General features: G+C 47.7%; 1 protein-coding gene across 2 annotated transcripts in view; it reads left to right on the forward strand.

Annotated features, from left to right (window-relative positions):
* Positions 1–947: 947 nt before the first annotated feature.
* Tpst1 (tyrosylprotein sulfotransferase 1) overlaps positions 948–19105 on the forward strand; it is a 65023-nt gene continuing 46865 nt past the window's right edge. The window contains exons 1-3 of one of the 2 annotated variants that reach the window (XM_038345274.2): positions 948–1153; positions 2013–2095; positions 3945–4017. The gene's annotated coding sequence lies outside the window, so the exon portion shown is untranslated. Of the gene's footprint in view, positions 1154–2012; positions 2096–3944; positions 4018–9567; positions 9753–19105 lie in introns of those variants that run through there. The other variant, XM_038345273.2, reaches the window with a different exon arrangement.

A 19105-nucleotide genomic window follows, 5' to 3' on the forward strand; every position in this document is an offset into this window, starting at 1 on the left:
CTCATCTTGCTCCCTCTGGGTCACGACTGCAGACTGAATCTTCTTCTTCCCAGAATTCTCCTGTTCTCATTGTCCCACCTCTACTTCCTGCCTGGTTACCCCGCCTATATTTCCTGCATGCTACTGGTCAATCAGCATTTTATTAAACAAGTACAAGAAACAAATCTTCACAGGGTAAAACCATTTGCCCCACAGCACCAGGAAGCAGAGAGAGAAGGGCAGAAGCCAAAGCTGAGTCCTGTCTTCAGAGGCACACCTCTGAGGGACTGGAGAGCAGTGCAGCCAAGAGGGACCTGAATTTGATCCCCAGAATCCCTGTGTTAAAAAGCCATCATAAAAAAAAGTCATGCATGGGCTGAAGAGATAGTTCCGTGGTTCAGAGTACCTGCTCCTATTCCAGAGGACCTGACAGTTTGGTTTCCAGCACCCATGTTAGGCGGCCACACAACCTTAATATTTAACTGACACCTCTGACATGAGGGTAGCCTGCACACACACACACACACACACACACACACACACACACAAATAAATAAATCTTTAGCTGGGTGTAGTGCACATACCTTTAGTGCCAGATAAACGTGAGTTCCAGGTCAAGCAGGGCTACAGAGTGAGATCTTCTCTCTCTCTCTCTCTCTCTCTCTCTCTCTCTCTCTCAAAAAGAAAAAGAAGAAAGGAAAGGAAAGGAAGGAAGGAAGGAAAGAGAGAAAGAGAAGAAATGTCACCTTTAGGTTGTGCTTGTCAAATGGCACCCTAGGAAATTAATAGACCTTCTGTCTAGCCTACAGTGACTTGACTCATGGCCAACTCGTCCAGGTTTGTTTGTGTCCTGTGGGCTTCATGCCCACTTCCCTCCCCCATTCCACACTGACCATCAACCCAAGGCCTGGAGCAACAACACAGCAAATATTTGCAGGAGCTGAGCAAACCGGCTGGGGGTGGGGGGGATGTGGAGGAGGCCACACCAGACCCAGAAGCCTACCACCCACCCTGGCCAATCAGCATTTTATTAAACAAGTACAAGAAACAAATCTTGTCGGGAAATGATGCTGCCCTTCTGTCTCTGGCATATTTACCCCGTGGGACCATCAGAGACCAGTAGAGGGCGAAGAGGGACTTGTTGGGCCCCGGTCCTAGCCATGAAGGCAGAAAGGTAAGCCTCACTGATGCCTGCTCCAGTGAGACCCTGCTCGGCATGCAGTCTGTCCGTGGTGCTAGGCATAGATTTCTGCTCTAGTTACTCTCCCTTTCCTGCCCAACCTGGCACTGGATCTTGGTCACCTCACCTCCTGAACACTGGCCAGCTCTGCTTTCCTTGAATGGCCGGGCAGAGAATCCACAGCAGTCGGACTAGAATATTTCCGTGGACTCGAAGTAGCTCTTAACTTGTTACAAAGGCCCATGGGGACATAATACTGGAGACGCTCAGCAGATTCTGCCTTCGCCAAAGATGCGTAAAGGCGGAGTCCCTCAGCTGGGACAAATAACGACCATGCCTTCTCACCGGAAGAGAGCGGACATGGTCCCAGAGTAAGAGAGACGAGATAATAATTCAGGAAAAATATTATGTGAGAATGTTGTTTGTTAGATAATAGAATCAAATTAATGCTAGATTCCTTACCTTTTTTTTTCAGATATGGTTTTACTGTGTAGCCCAGGCTAGTCCAGGACCCTTCAGCTTCAGCCTCTTTCCTGCTGGGTTTGCAAGCATGCACCAACATGACTATTTTAAATTTCTTTCATTTCGTCATTATATAAGAGAATGCGCAGCGGCTGGAGAGATGGCTCGGCTATTAAGAGCAAATACCGCTTCTCCAGAGGACCCGAGTTCAGTTCCCAGCATCCACAATGGGCAGCTACAACCATCTGTAACTCCAGCTCCATAGATTCAACTATGTTTTATGGCCTCTGTGGGCACTACGCTGGCATGGCAGACGCAGACACACACTTGAAAATTAAAAAAAATAAACATATAGACAAAATGTGTTTTAAAAGAGTGCTCTTATTGCTAGGTGATACTGATGATGTCTCTGGGGAAAAAGAACAGAAGACCGTCCGAAGTTTACCCTCAAATGGATCAGTAGTGGTAATGATGGTGAGGTCCATCTGTCCATCTACGTGCCTGTCATCTGTCAGTCATCTACCTATCATCTGTCTATCTAGACATCCATCCGTCATCTATCCATTTATCTACCATCAATGTACCTGTCCATCTATCATCAGTCATCCATCTATGTTGGGGGAAGGGTCGCTTGTTCCTCCTGGCCGCCTAGTCATGAAATAACCACTCAGAAAACCATATTATTTGCAATACTGTTTGGCCAATAGCTTATGCATATTTTTTTCCTTTATTTTATTTTATTTTTTATTTTTTGGTTTTTCGAGACAGGGTTTCTCTGCAGCTTTTTTAGAGCCTGTCTTGGAACTAGCTCTTGTAGACCAGGCTGGCCTCGAACTCACAGAGATCCGCCTGCCTCTGCCTCCCGAGTGCTGGGATTAAAGGCGTGCGCCACCACCGCCCGGCTTAGCTTACGCATATTTCTGGCTAAACTCATATCCTAAACTAACCCGTCTCTATTCTTCTGTATATCACCACGGGGCTGTGGCTTACCAGCTAAAGTTCCCAGCGTCTGTCTCAGACAGCGGATCCATGACTTCTCCTAACTCTGCCTTCCTCCTCCCATGCTGCAGGCCAATCCAGTTTTCTTTATTCATTAACCAAATAAAACCAACACATAGACAGAAGAACCTCCCACGCCACATCTATCATACATTGCCTAGCTGTCTGCCTGTCAGCCATCTCTCTTCTATATTCAGCAAATATGATAATTATTCACACCTACTGCTCCAACAGCTTGTTCCCTGCTAAAGAGTAAGCACCGTGGAGTTAATGTCACATTGGTTACTTCTCACCATTTATTTAATGCTTACTATGTTTTCTAAATAAAGGGCTTGGCTGTTTTCTTTTTCATTTTTGTTTTTTGAAGCAAGGGCACAGCATGTAGCTCAGGCTAGCCTTCCATTCCTGATCCACCTGTCTCTCACTGTGAATGTAAGCCCATTGCACCCAGTCTTTATTTTTTTTTAAGGATGTGTAAATGTATATAAAAATTTGAACACTCACGAAGCACGTGAACCGAGTAACTGCATCCCACTAGAGGGACAATCTCACTGCCATGGCAGCGGGGCTGACCTGTGTCCCTGTCTCACTGCATGGCAGCGGGGCTGACCTGTTGTCTCCATCTCTGAAGGCTAATGCAGGAGAATCAAGAGCTCAAAACTATCTTTAGTAATATAGTAAGTTTGAGGCTAGCCCGGGACACGTGAAACTCTGTCTGAAAACAAAAGAAAACAAATTAAACAAAAGCAAACGTAAAAGTAAAATGAGCAAAGCCAGGTGTCTTAGCTCATCCCTACAATCCTAGCAATCAGGAAGCCGAGGCAGGAGGTTTGCCACAAGTTACAGGACTATATAATGAAAACGAAACAAAAGAAAACAACCAACCAACCAAACAAACAAACAAAAAACTCCAAGTAAATCTAGAGGATGCTTGAAGTTTTCAGCCTGAGGCTTTGTTGTAATCTCATCCTGGTCTGCCTTCCCGTCCAGGCAGTAAGCATTTCCTGTCTGTGGGGTCTGTAGAGCATGTGATGGCGTCTCCTGGGGCGTAGGACGTCCCATTGGCTGGTTCTAGCCTGGGCATGTGGCCCTCGTTCCCTGGCATGAGTTACTCGAAGTGGTATTTTTGGAAGGTGCAGCGTTCGGCAGCCGTTTGGAAAATGCCTGCTCATAGGTTGGGCTGGCTTTTAAGATGCTGATGTGGCCGAAGGGCCTGACCTGGCCAGGGCTCTGGGATCTAGAGGTGGGAAAAAGCGAGGAGGTGCGCTCATTTTTCTCTTTTTCCTTGAAACTGTATCACTCGTTTCTTTTTGCCTCCACTCAGCCTATGCCACAAGCTTCCAATGGACGGTGAGGGGTCTCCTGCTGCCGTCCTGCCTCTTTGATGCTATCTGCAGGTAAGCAAGCGCTTTCTTGTCCCAAATTAGCCAAGGCTGTTGGATCCCTTTACGGGATGCAAGTTTACCCCTCAGTTGGTACATCACAGCCCTCGGCACTGATGCCCTCACCTAGAGTCTCCCTTCGTTTCCCTGGCAGGACCCTACCGCTCTCCCGTTTCTTCCCCGTGCTACAGAGCTGTCATTCATTCATTCCTTTCTCACCCGCGCATCCACACCCCCCCCCCCCATCCAAGTAGTGGCAGGTCAGAGTGGAAGGTTGGACAGACAACCATCTTTGCCACATCATTTCTGTGTCCTTCTCAGCCCTCTTTGTTGCCACAGTCCCCCTCATGGCCATGTCTATGTGCACCTCTGAGTCGTGTGTGTCCCCCCCCCCCCTCGTCTCCGAGGACCATTTCCACATGTAAGCCCTTTGCTGCAGCCTTCCCATCCCTAGGTTCTCGGCGACTCGGTTTTTCACTTCTGAGCTCCCCACCTCCACCTCTGCCCCACTATACATCCCTTTGCCAGGCCAGATCCTGGAACGACGATATAACAGGAGCCCTGTAGGTTTTTAGGTTTGTTTTGTTTTCAGTACTGGGAATGGAACCCAGGCATTGAGTGAGCTGGACAAGGCCTGTACTGCTGAAGTTCCTCACTGGAGATTCTAGGCAGGGGCTCTACCACTGAGCCACACCCCAACCTCTCACTGGGGGATTCTAGGAAGAGCTAGTGCCCCCAGCCCCTTATGGAGTGCAAGTAAAGCTCTCTTTGTGGCTTTTATATTTTGAGGCAAGGGCTCATCAAGTTACCCAGGCTACCTTTGAACTCACATTAGAACCCCAGGCTGGCCTTGAATCTTCACTCCTCATGCCTTAGCCTCTGGAGTAACTGGGATTACAGAACCGTGCCACCATGCTTCGACATTTTTGTCTCTTTCAAAAGCAATGCCATTAACCAACCATGAGTGCTTGGGGTCTACGGTGTCTTTTTATCCATACTAAAAACACTGCCGTAGCAAGATGTGATGTCCTTAGCCTCAGCTAGACCTTCTCTCCGACAAAGAAGGTACACAGCTACTTACCTGAATGGGACATGCTTCTTGCTCAGGTACCAGCAAACACCTCTTCTCACTTCTGAGACTGTAGGTACTGCTGGGGCTATTCCCCGAAACAGACAGGAGTGATGCCTTCTGAGCTCCTTGTTGTTCAAGGGCACCTGTAGCCTGTGGTCTCTGGGGATAGTTTAGGAGTCTGCTCTTGTCCCCTGGAAGAGATGAGGCTGGAGCAGGAAAATAGATACACAGGCAGGATGACAAACATATTCAGGGCATTAGCTTTTTTTTTTTATTCTTTAATTTAGTGTAGTATACACTCTTGACCACTGAGCCAGTTCTCCAGTCTAAGAATATTTATAGTCAAGATGAGTCTTGGTTGATTCAGCTACTTAGGAAGCTGAGGTAGAAGGATCACAAATTCAAGGCCAACTGGGCTAGCCACACATAGTGGTACACACTTAAACCCAGAACTGAGGAGGGTGACGTAGGAGGAGGTAAGAGCTGGGACATCTTTGGTCATACATCAAGTTCCTGGCCAGCCGGGGCTACATGGGACCGTGACTGGTTTGTTGTTGCTTATTTTGTATTTTGTGTTTTGTTTTTGTACTGGGGATGGAACCCAGGGCCTTGTACACACTAGGCAAGTTCTTTACCACTGAGCTATGTCCCTAGCCTGAGATCCTGTCTCAAAACAGAAATCAAACAACCAAAATGGCTAGCTTGCAGGGTGCTGAGATTGCACAGTAGGTGAGGGTGTTTGTTGCTAAGTTTGGCTTCCTGAAGTTTGATCCCTGGGACCTTCATGATAGATAGAAGGAAAGAATCAACTTTTGAAAGTTGTCTTCTGACCTTTATGTGTGAGCCATGGTATGTGTGAATCCCTTTGCCACACAAATAATGCAATAAAAATCTTCTAAGATTATTTAAAAAATTTAATTGTATGTGTGTATGTCTTGCATATGAAGGTAAGTATGCATGCATGAATGCGGTGCCCACAGAAGCCAGAGGCATTGGATTCCTTGGATCTGGCGTTATAGGTAGTTGTGAGCTTCCTGATGTGGATGCTAGGAGTTGAACTTGGAGTCTTCTGCAAGAGCAGCGTGTGCTCTTAATCCCTGAGGCATCTTTCCCGCCCAGCAATAACAAAAGGATTCATAGGTAAAGATGCTGACTGCCAGGCTGGACAACCTGAGTTCATTCCCTAGGAACCACGGGGTGGAAGGAGAGAGAACCAGCTTCCACAAGTTGTTGTCTGACCCCATAAGTATGGCATAGCACTTGTGTATACACACACACACACACACCACATGCACACACAAGCTCGCTTGCACACACACATACACACAAAGTAAAATGTAAAATTTTAACAAATTTAAAGGCCATCTTGGGCAAATTAGTGATACTTATCTCAAATTTTACAAGGAGGGATGAGGGGGCCCGGGATTATACCTCAGTGATAGAGCACTTACCCAGCAAGCAGAGATGCCAGATTCCAAGAGAAGTGTGTCATAGGGCTAGATGCTTCTATATGCTTCAACAGCGGGTTTTCTAGGTAAGGCTTGTTGTCTTTTAAAAAAAGAGCCAGAAATGGTGGCAAATGTCTTTAATCTCAGCGCTCAGGAGGCAGAAGTAGGCTGACTTCAAACTTGCTGTATAGCCAAGATTGTTCTAAATCCCTACAATTTTGACTCGACCTCCTCAGGGCTGCGTGTAGAGAAGACTCAGCTCAGGAACAGGAATAAGAAGATGTCAGTGTTGGGTGGGCAAGATGGCTCAGTGACCAATGAAGACTGACAAGCTGAGTTTGAATCCTAGGGCCCATGTGGTGAAAAGAGTTCCCCAGGAGCTCCACAGGTTCACTGGGGCATTCACATGCTCACACACACACCTGCACAGACCTCCCAATAGATACATTTAAATTTTTATTTATTATTGTGTATGGGGCATAAGTGGTGCGTGCGTGTGTGTGTGTGCGTGTGTGTGTATGTGTGTGTTTCTGTGTGTGTGTATGTGTGCACACACGTTTAGAGGTCAGAGGACTACTTTGTGAAGTTGGTCCTCTGCTTCCATCAGTGTTCTGGGGGTCGAACTAAGATTGCCCGGCTTATACAGCAAGCACCTTTACTCATCGACTCTTCAGTTATTTAAAAAATTTCAATTATGATTGTTACTGTTGTTGTTATTATTTGTGCATGTGTGTAGGCATGCTTGTGCCATCGTGTGTCTGGGTAGGTTGAGGACAACTCGTGAAAGCTGGTTCTTTCTCCTTCCCTGCGGGGTCTCGGGATGGAGCTCACGTTGTCAGGCCTGCACAGCAAGCACTTTTGCCCACTGAGCCGTCTTGCTGACCCTGTGTATCAATTCTTATTTTTTTTATGATTGACCATTATCTTGTTCATGTTTTGATTGCTATGAATCAGTTGATGAACATCGTGGTTGGTTTTAGCTTTTAAATCCACTTATCTCATTTATCTGTGTGTACATGTATGTTTCTCTCTGTGTATGTGAACACACATGCGGGCGCCTGTGGAGGCCAAACAGAGTGTCGGATCCTCTAGAGCTGGAGTTACAGGCGGTCATGAGTTGTTTGACATGAGTGCTGGAAACCAAACGCTGATCCTTAGGAAGACATAGCAATCAGAATCATTGACCCAACTTGTTTTTGAATCAGGGTCTCATGTAGCCTTAGGGTGCCTCAAACTGGCTTATGTAGCTAAGGCTAGCCTTAAATTTTTACTCTCCTTTCTCTACCTCCCAAGTGTAGGGAGTATATGAGTATAGCCATGAGCCACAGAGACCCACATTGTGCCCCCCTTTTCTTTTCTTTTTTTTTTTTGAAGCAGGGTCTCTCTATGTGCTTGGAACTCTATATAGTCCTGAACTCCTGATTCTTCTGCCTTAGCCTCCAAGCACACATCCATCTTGAATTTTACTTTTGTGTGCGGGGGGGGGTGCGGGGGGGGGGGGTAATATTATAACTGATGTTCCCACAAACATTCATGGCTCCCTCTTTTAGTCTTCTCAATAAATTTCTAAGATTGGACATCATTCTCTAAGTGACATTTGCTCCGAGGATGATGACAGGAATTTTGGATTTGGCATCTCGGTCCTTGAGCCCAAGCTCTCTCCTGTCCACATCAGTAGAGTTGAAATCGCGGCTTTGGTAAAACCTGGCCTCAGCGTGCATGGGGATTGTAAGCAGGAATGGCTGGTTTTCAGTTCTGAAATGCAGCCTTCTCTTCTCATTTCTCTTCCCTTTCCACAGCGTCCTTCTTTTGTGTAATGATTTGCTTATCACCTTTTATTTATTTACGTATTTATTTATAGCTCAGACTGGCCTCGGACACAGTACCGTAGACAAGGCTGACCCTGAACTCCCTGTCTTCCTGTCTCTGCCTCCCTAGTGCTGCGGTGACAGGCATGCGTCACCATTTCTAGCTTCTATGGAGCTCGAGAGGCAGCTCAGGGCTTTCTGCACACAGAGCAAGCATTCGAGCATCTGAGCTCCATCTCCAACCTTCCTGTTTGAAAAAAAATTTAACTCTGAGACAGATCTTGCTATGCAGCCCCTGCTGGTCTGGAATAACACCCTGCCTTGGCCTCTTAAGTCTTGGGGCAATAGGTGTGCACCACTTTGCCTGGCTTCTGGGCAGGGAGCAAAGGGAGGTTAGGATAAGATCTCGTTCTGTAATATACGCTTTTGGGCTGGAAATCGCTTTGTATCCCAGACTGGCTTCAAACTCCTCTGGCAATCCTGCCTCAGCCTTCTGAGATATTACAGATACGGGCCATCACAGCGCCTTTCATTTATAGGCTTTATCTGTCTCCAGACAGGATCTCACGCTGTCCAGGATGGCCTCAAACTCCCTGTGCAGCTGAGAATCGTCTCGCCTCCACCACCTCAGTATTGGGATTAGAGGCATGGCACCACCATTTCCAGGTTATGCAGTGCTGGGGATGGAACCCAGGGCTTCACTCTGGGCAAGCACTCTACCCACTGAGCTCCTATCCTCAGCCCTCATTTATACTTTTCTGTGGTGTGGAATATTGTGCAAATTGTGTGTGCTTAACTGCTGTGTCAAGCGATGGCCAGGCAGGGAGGGGGCCAGGCAGGGAGGAAGCCTTGCTAGGAACGCTCTTTTGTGTGTCTCTGCCTGGGTTTCAGGGATGTTGGTGTTCTTGGACATCCAGTGAGGGCTCTTGGCCCTGGCCTGGCTCCCCTCCAGTTAGGCCACCGGCTCCGTTGCTCTAGCAACGCTCTTCCCCTGCAGGTAGCGGCGGGGGAGCACCCCCCTCCCCTCGCCGTGCTCGCCAAACGCTGGGCCCGGATGTCAGACCCCACCCACCTCTCAGCGACTGCCCCACCGGCTCTCTCCCAAACCCCGCCTCCCCCCGGAACCGACAAATCAGAGCGGCAGACACATCGCGCGGCCGGAGTCGGGGTAGCCAATGGCGGCGGGCGTGAGATCCTGCGGCCACGCGGCGGCGGGCGGCAGGCGCTGGAGGCGGCGACAGCGGTCAGTCGCTGCTGAGGCGGCCGCGGGTGCGCTTCTCGGCGGGGCCGGGCAGGGCCGTCGCCTGGCGGTGAAGAAGCGCTCCCGGGGAGGGCGCCATGGCCACCAGCTAGGGCGGCGGGAGAAACGGCCGAAGCCCAAGATGCCGGAGCGGCGCCACGGCTGCGCCTCCGCCATCGTAGGTAAGCGCGGCGCCGCGCTCCGGGCGCCGAGCCCCGGACGCCTCCATCCTTCATCCCGCCTGCCCCTTCCCCCATCGCCCCGGCTGGCCGCCCGTCGCGTCCCGCAGCCTTTGCCCAGAAGTCCCAGGCGTTGCTGCCGCCGCCGCATCCGCCCGGCAGGCATCCTGACGCCTCACCTGCGTATGCTCCCTCGGCATCCCTAGCCTGACAGAGACCGTTATCCCGGTTTTTGAGACAACCCCCCTCCCTCTTTTATGAGACATCGCACTTTGTAGCCCAGGCTGGCGTTGAACTCAGTCATTACCCCTTGATGACTTCTAACTCAATTCATGGTGCAGCCCACATTGTCTTCGACCTCATTGCGTGTAGCTTAGGTTGGCTTCAAACTTAACTGTGTAGCTCAGGCTGACCTCGGAATCGCCGTTTAGCCCAGGCTGGCCACCGGCTCATCATGTGGATCAGGCTTGATGGCAGTCTTTCTGCCTCCATCTTCTAAGTCCTGGGATGGCAAGCACGAGCCACCGTGAGTCCTCCTTTCCATGGCAGTTGCTGGTTCCGCTTCCTGGGAAATCATACCTGGAGACCCTTCATTTCTCTCCTCTGCTCAAGTCTTCTGACTTTGTCAATCTCCAGATCTTGCCTTTTCTTCCGCTCGACGCTCAACCCTCGACCCTTCAGACACTTCCCACGATTCTAACGCCAGTTCCTTTCCCCCTTTCTTTTTTGATTTAAGATGTATGCATGTTTTGTCTGCATGTATGTATGTGCACCGCGTATGTGCCTGGTGCCTCAAGAGGCCAGAAGAGGGCGTCGAGTGCCCGGGAGTTGGAGTTATGGATGCTTGTGAGGCACCATGTGGGTACTGGGAACTGAACTGTCACCCTCTGCAAGAGCAACAAGTGCTGGAACCCCCTGAGCAATGGCTCTAGTTAGCCCTCTCCCCGCTTGAGTTAGGACCTCAAACTGGTTCTAGGTTGCCCAGAACAGACTGTGTAACCTTGAACTCAAAATAATCCTGCTTCTGCCTCCCACTTGTTGGAATGACAGGCGTGAACCACAGTGGGCAACTGAGATCTATGCTTTAAACACTGCTGGGGACAAGCAGATGGCTCAGGGGGTACAGGCTCTTGCTGCCAAACCTGACCACCCAAGTTAGAGCCTCAGAGCCCAAAACATGGCAGGAGAGACCTGGCTTCTGCAAGCTGTCCTCTGACCTCCACAGCAGCCCCCCATACCCTAATAAATAAACGATGTAAAAATAAGTATGATAATTTGTCCTTAGTTAAGTTGTACCCATTATGTGTAAAGTGCTCATGGATGGTGACTCACACGGTAGGCCTAGCACATGGAAGGTAGGCCCAGCTTTGCTGAGAGTACTTGAAGATCCTTTGACACCCCCCGCCCCCACTCTCTCTCAGAATAGAAGAAGTTGGTGGATATTAGGACTCTTAAGGGCTTGCCATTTTTGCCTGTTGTTTGTGCTTATTTGATTCTGATCTATCCTTTTATCTCAGGAAGGGGGTCTTCATCCCTATAGTGAATCAACCTGTCACTGCCTTCTGAGTGCTGGAATTAAAGGTGTGTGCCACCTTGCCCAGAGTATTTGTGGTTTTCTTTTCCTCCTTTCTTTTTTGTTTTTGTTTTTTGAGACAGGTTTTTCTGTAGCTTTGGTGCCTGTCCTGGAACTGGCTCTTGTAGACCAGGCTGGCCTTGAACTAACAAGAGATCTGCCTGCCTCTGCCTCCCGAGTCCTGGGATTAAAGGCGTGAGCCACCACTGCCCGACTATTCATGGTTTTCAAAGATGTTTATTCAGTCTCCATTTCTGGTGAACATCAGTTTTCATCTTTGCTGGATGACTCTTCCTCTCTCCCTCTTCTCTCTACCTGTGGTCTCTAAGCATATGCATGTGTGCGCGCGCGCGCGCGCGCACACACACACACACACACACACACACACACACACACACACACACACACACACACATATTTCTCCTTAGAAATCTTAGAACCAGGGAGTCGTAGCTAGTGATGGCTCGGGAGTGAAGTGTTTGTACTAGTCTTGATACGGACCTAAGTTCAGTTCCCAGAACCCATATTGGGCAGTTCACAATGGCTCACAGGATGTGGTGCCCTCTCCTGCATTCTGGGGCATCTGCACCCACATGCAAGTACCCACACGCATGCACACATATATGCACAAAATTAAAATTAAATCTTTAAAGATGCATTTATTTATATATGTACTGTGTGTATGAGTGTTTGCACATGTGTATGTGTTGGGGTTTCTTGTGCCAGTATATATACAGAGGCCAGAAGAGGGCATCTCTGGTCTTTATGGCTGTACAGCAAGCACCCTTTTTTTAAAAAAAATATTTTTTATAATTTATTTATTATTGTTTTGTGTGCATTGGTGTTTTGCCTGCAGGTATTGTCCATTCAAGGGGGTCAGATCCCCTAGAATGGAGTAACAGACAGTTGTGAGCTGCCATGTGGTTTCTGGAAACTGAGCCCAGGTCTTCTGGAAGAGCAGTCAGTGCTCTTAACCTCTAAACCATCTCTCCAGCCCCCAGCAAGCACTCTAAACAGTGGAACTGTTTCTTCAGCCTCCAAAAGGAGTCTTGACCCTTTACCTGAAGACTGATATGGGAGACAGCAGGATGGATCGGGGGATTCCAAGTGTAATCAAGGAAAAGAAAGGGGCTGGGTTATATCTTTTTGTGTATCTAGTTTATAGAAAAGCTTTCCTCCTCCTCCTCCTTTTTGTTTTTTGACACAGGGCTTCTCTGTTTAGCCGTGGCTGCCCTGGAACTCACTCTTTAGACCAGGCTGGCCCCAAACTCAGAGATCCTCCTGCCTCTACCTCCCAAGTGCAGAGATTGAAAGTGTGTGCCACCACCACCCCTGCTTATAGAAGACTTTTCAATTTGCCTCCCTTTCTGGATATTTGTGTGAGTGTGGATACACATGTGTTCGGTACTCACCTTCTACCTTGTTTTGTCTAAGGCTAGGTCTCATCCAATTCTCCACCATGTATGTCAGGCCGGCCGGCCGGCAAGCTTCCAGAGATCCTTTGTCTCCACCTTGCTGTAGGAACATTGACGTTATAGGCACACACTACTGTGTCTGGTTTTGTATGGGTTCTGGGGATCCGAGCTAAGGTCCTCATGGTTGTGTGCAAGCACTTTACCCCACTGAACCATTTCCCTAGCCGTCATGCCTCCCCTCTCTCTCTCTCTCTCTCTCTCTCTCTCTCTCTCTCTCTCTCTCTCTCTCTCTAAAATAGAATCTCATTCTCAACTCAAGCAGGTTCAGAGTTTGCTACAGTCTTCCTGCCTCAGGGTCCTGAGTGCTAAGATTACAAATATGAGCCACCACACTGGGTTATCTTATGCTTAATGTCTACTACGTTTATATATCTTTTTCCTCTTTCTCAGCCCTAAGGGTAGGGCTTTGAAATCAAGATGGACTTCCACTTCTATATCCTCTACGCTAGCAGGTCACATCAGTGGCCATTGAGAATAGATTTAAAATAAGATTTATTGTATTTTTAATAGTGTGTGAGTGTATAGGTTTGATGTGGGAGTCCCCTCTCTGTACTGTGATTACCATTAATGAATAAAGAAACTGCTTTGGACCTATAGCAAGGCAGAACTTAGGTAGGCAGGGAAAGCTAGGCTGGATGCTGGGAGAAAGAAAGGTGGAATCAGAGAGATGCCATGGAGCCACTGCCAGAGTCAGACATGCTGAAACTTTACTAGTAAGCCACTGTCATGAGGCAATACACAGATTAATGGAGATGGGTTAAATTAATATATAAGAGTTAGCTAATAAGAAGCTAGAGCTAGTGGGCCAAGAAGTGATTTAAATAATACAGTTTCTGTGTGATTATTTCGGGACTAAGTGGCCGGGAACCAACAAGTGGCCTCCTGCTACATAGGTTTGGGCACATGAGTGTTAAGGCCAGAAGAGGACGTCAGATCCCCCGAAGCTGGAGTTACAGGTGGTTATGAGCTTCCTTACGGCTGGTAATCAAGCTTGGGTCCTCTGCAAGATCAGCAACCTCTGAGCCTTCTCTCCACCTTGGAGGATCTGTTCTGAAAAGGGTTTCCTGATACTGGTAGTGCTGTGGAAGATGAGTTAGACAGAGACCAGGCTGTCTTCATGGAGGTCACCAAAGTGCCAGGTGCAGGGGCTGAGGCCAGTGAAGCTGAGGGATAGATTTGAGGATGGAGAGTTTGGGGGACTTGGCATTTCAGGGTCTTGTGCATGCTAAGCAAGCACGCTGCCACTGATCTGATTTACATACCAAGCCCTAAGACTACTTCTCCACTTGGGGCTTTGGTAACTGCCCTAATGGTGTTTCTGTTCATCCTGTTAGGAAATACCAGAAAAGGAACAGGTTTCGAAGGGAAAGCGAGCGACCCAGTGCCGTATCTGTTACAGAGCTCACTCTGTTTGCTGAGAGTCAGCCTTCTTTCTTCTGTAAGCAGTCCCTGGACACTTATTTGTAAGCCTTTGGTGAATTTTCAGGGTGCTGAGAAAGCTGGTGGTAACCAGTTTGTCAGGGTTCTTGTTACTTCCATGCAAAGCAGACTTTGGAAGGCCGTACTCCAGCATCCTAGAAGTGCTTGTGTGTGCGTGCGTGCGCGTGTGTGTGTGTGTGTGTGTGTGTGTGTGTGTGTGTGTTGACACTCCTTTTGACCACTGTGCCTTAGTCCACATCTCCTATTTGCACAGCACAGCAGGTCAGGCAGCTGAGAGACATTCGCATGCATTTGGGGGGCTTTTCTAAGCTCTTTGAATATCTCATTCCCCAAGTCTTTAGTCTTGATTGCTCCAGTTGTGGTTGCTGTTGCCTGAAGCCGTGGCACTAACTCGTTGTCTCTGATTATTTTTAGCAAATGGTTTGGGGATGTGACTGTCCATACGAAGGGAGCTCCGATTCCACTCAGCACTGTTTTGCTGGGAGCTCTAGCTCTGTTCTGCCCCAGCCGGTGGCTACTGGTGTTCCAAAGATGGCTATGAGGCTGGTGGTTTTCAAGGTTTCCTCAGAGCTGGGGGAAGGGGGTGAGGCCAGTTACAGTGCCATAGAGCTCACTGCTTGCTGAGCGTGGGGCTTCTCTCTTGTATAAACATTCCTTGAATTTTTGTAAGCCTTTGGTGAATTTTCAGAGTTCTAAGAAAGCTGATGTTGGGGATTTTGTTGGTGTGCCTGTACTCCCATTAACAGCAGACTTTGGAAGGTCCTAGGACTGCTTCCTACTTCCTGCCTCTCCTTCTGCTTATGAAGAGGAAGGGGTTTGAGCATTAGGTTTTAACACATTTGTTTAGGTCACTGGTAACTCTGAAATGCTACAGATCTGTTTTTCTGTTTCTGTTTTGTGCTGTTATTTCTGTTCACTGGGAGTCAGCTGACTGTTTAATAGTCCCTCAGTATGTGTTTCTGCTCTCATGCCCTTCCCCACCAAAGTGGGCTGTTATGGGTCCTCTGCTCTAGTGCCATTTCCTCTGTCCTGCCCTTCCTCAGCCTGTCGTCCTAGCTCTTCCCTAAACTTCTCAGACATCTGTTCGTACCTCCCATTTGACCATCATGGCACGCAGAAGATCTCTTGTCTTCTTCCCCACCAGCTCTTTGTAGGCAGATGGTGAGTCATGTTTGTTTATGTGCTCTGTGTGTTTGACTGAAATGTAGGAGTCAGATTTCATGGAAAAACAGTCCATGTTTAAGATATTGTTACTCTGGATTGCGTTTTAATTATTCAGTACCGGATTGAAGGATGTTTCCTACCCTAGAGATTTTATACAGGCCGCTGTCATGAAGTCCTCAGAAAGGTGCAAGAAGATAAAGTAATAATAAGGCTTTTGCATGTTGCTCATAAACATTGTAATTATAGTGGTTTCTGGTGAGCAATTCCATGTCTGTCTTCTCAAAAAGAAGACGGCAGAATTTCTTCTATGAGTAACTAGGTTGGTGGCAGTAATTTCCCACAACAGAAGTGGAGAACCGATGTATGTGGGATAGTGACTGGGATAAACTACATTGGGGCTGGAGAGATGACTCATGGTTATGTGCACATGCACCGTTCTGTTGCTGTAAAGAGACACCCTGACCAAGAGCATTTAGTTAGGGGCTGGCTTACAGTTTCAGAGGTTTGATCCATCTTCATCATGGCAGGGAGCAAGGCGGCATGCAAGCAGATGATGGAATCATAGCTGAGAGCCACATCATAATCTATAGGCAGAGAGAGACTCTCAGGGCTTGGCATGCACTTGAAGCCTCAGAGCCCATTCCCATTGACACACTTCCTCCAACAAGGCCACTCCTCCTTTCAAATAGTGCCACTCCCAGGTAACTGAAGCATTCAAATATGATCCTATGGGGGCCATTCTTATTCAAACCCTCACACTGCTTTGCAGAGGACCTGGGTTTGGTTTCTAGCACTCACATCAGGCAGCTCACAAACTTCCTGTAACCTCACATTCAGGGATTTGGTATTGTCTTCTGGTTTCTGAAAACACTTATGCGTATGAAGTACACATAAACTTAACGCAGGCACATAGCACATAAATGTGCATAACAAATCCTAGCTGGGTGCAGTAGATACTCCTTTACTCTCAAGACTCAGAAAGCTGAGGCAGGTGGATCTCTGTGAGTTCTAGGTCAGCCACGGTTACATCGTAAGACCTTGTCTTAAAAAACAAAACAAAATCACAAACAAGAGAGGGTTTCTCTAAGTAGCTCTGACTGTCCTGGAACTTGCTCTGTAAACCAGGCTGGCCTCGAATTTACAGAGATTCACCTGCCTCTGCCTCCCCAGTGCTGGAATTGAAGGTATGCGCCACCACCGCCTAGCAACAACAAAAAAATCCTACCCCCCCAAAAAAAAATGAAACAGGAAAGGCACTTGTATGTGCACTTCCTATTCTCCATATAGATCCGTTACCTCAAGGCCAGACCTAGTTCTCCAGCCTTAGACTTATGCAGGTGCAATCTGTGGAGAGGCAAAACCTGTGAGGAATGCATGCTTTCCACCTGTGAAAGTGAAGCGTGCGTGCATGGTTTAGATTTTTCTCTCATCATTCTAAGTGTATTTGAGATGGTTCTTCCAGAGAAAATACGAACTGTTTGCTTATGGAAGACAACTTTAGAAAATCTTAAATCTGCTTTGTTTCTCTAACAGTGCACACATAGCTTTTGCTCCTGTCATCCCTAGTGTCTGGGAAGCACCGTAATACAAAGTCAGACCTAGCTGGCTTCTGGCTTCACCAGCAGTTTGCCAAGTAGACTCATGAAGAAAATCATCCTTCTGAGCCTCAGTTTCTTCACATCTAAAATTATTCTTAGAAATGTTCCTATAATTTGGTGCTCCCTTCCAATTCCACAGTGCATGAACTTGGTTTTTTTTTTTTTTTTTTTTTGCATCAAGCATAAGTGATCAAAATAAAGGTAAGATTCTGTCTTATATATTAGTGGGAGTGTGAGTTGATACAAGCAGAAGTAATAGACAAATAGATAAAGAGCAGATTAGGGGCTCGAGAGATGACTCAGTGCATAAGTGAGTGTTCCTGTTGCTCTTCCAGATGACCCAGGTTCAATTCTCAGTACTCACATGGTGGCTCACAACCATCCCTGTCTCCCGTTCTTGCATACCTAATGCCCTCTTCTGGCCCTCACAGACATGGGGCATGCATGTCGTGCCTAGACATTCGTGCAGGCAAACGTCATGTACAATTAAAAAATTGGTTCCAAGGCCTGGGGCAATGACACAGTGCATAAAACACTTTCCACACAGTATGAGGTTTAGAGTTCAGACTCCCGGAACCTGTGTATAAACCAGGAAATATGGCAACCGTCTGTTTTTCCAGCACTTGGGAGCCAGAAACAAGATCCCAGGAGTGAGCTGGTTGGCTAGACAAGCCAAAGTCTATAAAAGATCCCACTTCAATTAACAAAGTGGAGGGTGATTAAGACTTTGAGTCCTAATCATGCTCAAGCACACACACGCATGCCTGCATTCCACAGACATGCACATGCAAAAGAAACCAAAGCAGTGGCGGCTCAAAGGAAAAGAAAGAGAAGGTAAACTTTGTGTTTCTAGCCTTTCTAAGGGTGGTGAAATTATAACGTTAAGCTTGGAAGAAAGGACCAGTAGTCTAACCTTAGGAAGCTGTTAGCTGCCTCGAGTGTTGGTGAGGACGTCTGATGTGACCACTCTGTGCTGTAATGAATAGCCAATATGCGTATACTACAGTATGCTGTAGTCTGTGGAGTAACCAGAGGGTGAAGTGTTGGCAGCATCTCCCAGGAAATCAGAACAGACTCTAGTTACAGCCATCACCAGCACCACTAACTTCTCAGCAGTCGAAACTAATGCATTCAGTATAAATTTGTTCCAGTTTTGGAGGCTTGAGAGATGGCTCAGTGGTTAAACGCATATAGGATCTAAGTTCAGTTCCAGCACTCACGTCAGGCGGTTCACAGTCGCCTGTCACCCCAGCTCTAGGGGATCTCCAGGTGCTCTTCTCACCTCTGTGGACACTGTACTTACGTGCACACACAATCTCATATTTAAAAATAACAAAATAAGAAGTCCTGCTTTCAAGGAGCTCAAAGTTGATTGGAAAAGCAGACAAATTAACCATCTAATGTAATGGAGAGACGTGGTAGATGTTAGTACCATGGCGCTGAGGAGGCCATTGAAGTTTAAAGGATGCGTAGGGGTTATGTATAGATGTGGTACCTTGTACAAGCACCTCACAGATGTTTCAGTTGGCATGGGCAGCACTGGGTGAGAGAAGGGGAGACCAGAGCTGCTGGTGAGAGGAGTTAGAGACCAAGGCAGATGAAGGCTGGGGCTGGATCCCAGAGAGGCCTTACGTTTTGGTTGTGGGTGACTTTCTGAGAGGAACTGCCCACCGAAGGTTTTAAGCAGGGGAAGGGAATGGTGAGTGTATTTTCACCCTGGGATAGTGAATGAACGGAGTAAAGAAAGTTGAGGCTCAGGCAACAGGCTGTGGATAAGTTGTTTATATTTTTATCTTGTGTGCACACATGCCACAGTGCAAATGTATAGAAGTCAGAGGACAACCTGAGGGAATTGCGTCTTTCCCTCCTTGGGATTGAGTTCAGGTTGACAGGCTTGGTGCCAAGTGTCTTTGCCCACTGAGCTGTCTTGCTGCTCCTTCTGTGAATCTATAGTTATTTTGTTGATTAGAAGAAATAAAGAAGGCCAGGCAGTGGTTGGGCACACTTTTCATTCCAGCACTCAGGAGGCAGGCGGATCTCTGAGAGTGAGCTCCAGGCCAGCCAGGGCTGCACAGAGAAGCCTGTCTCCAGAAGATAGTGAACTAA

Source organism: Arvicola amphibius, chromosome 10, assembly GCF_903992535.2.
Source record: "Arvicola amphibius chromosome 10, mArvAmp1.2, whole genome shotgun sequence".
Taxonomy (NCBI): domain Eukaryota; kingdom Metazoa; phylum Chordata; class Mammalia; order Rodentia; family Cricetidae; genus Arvicola; species Arvicola amphibius.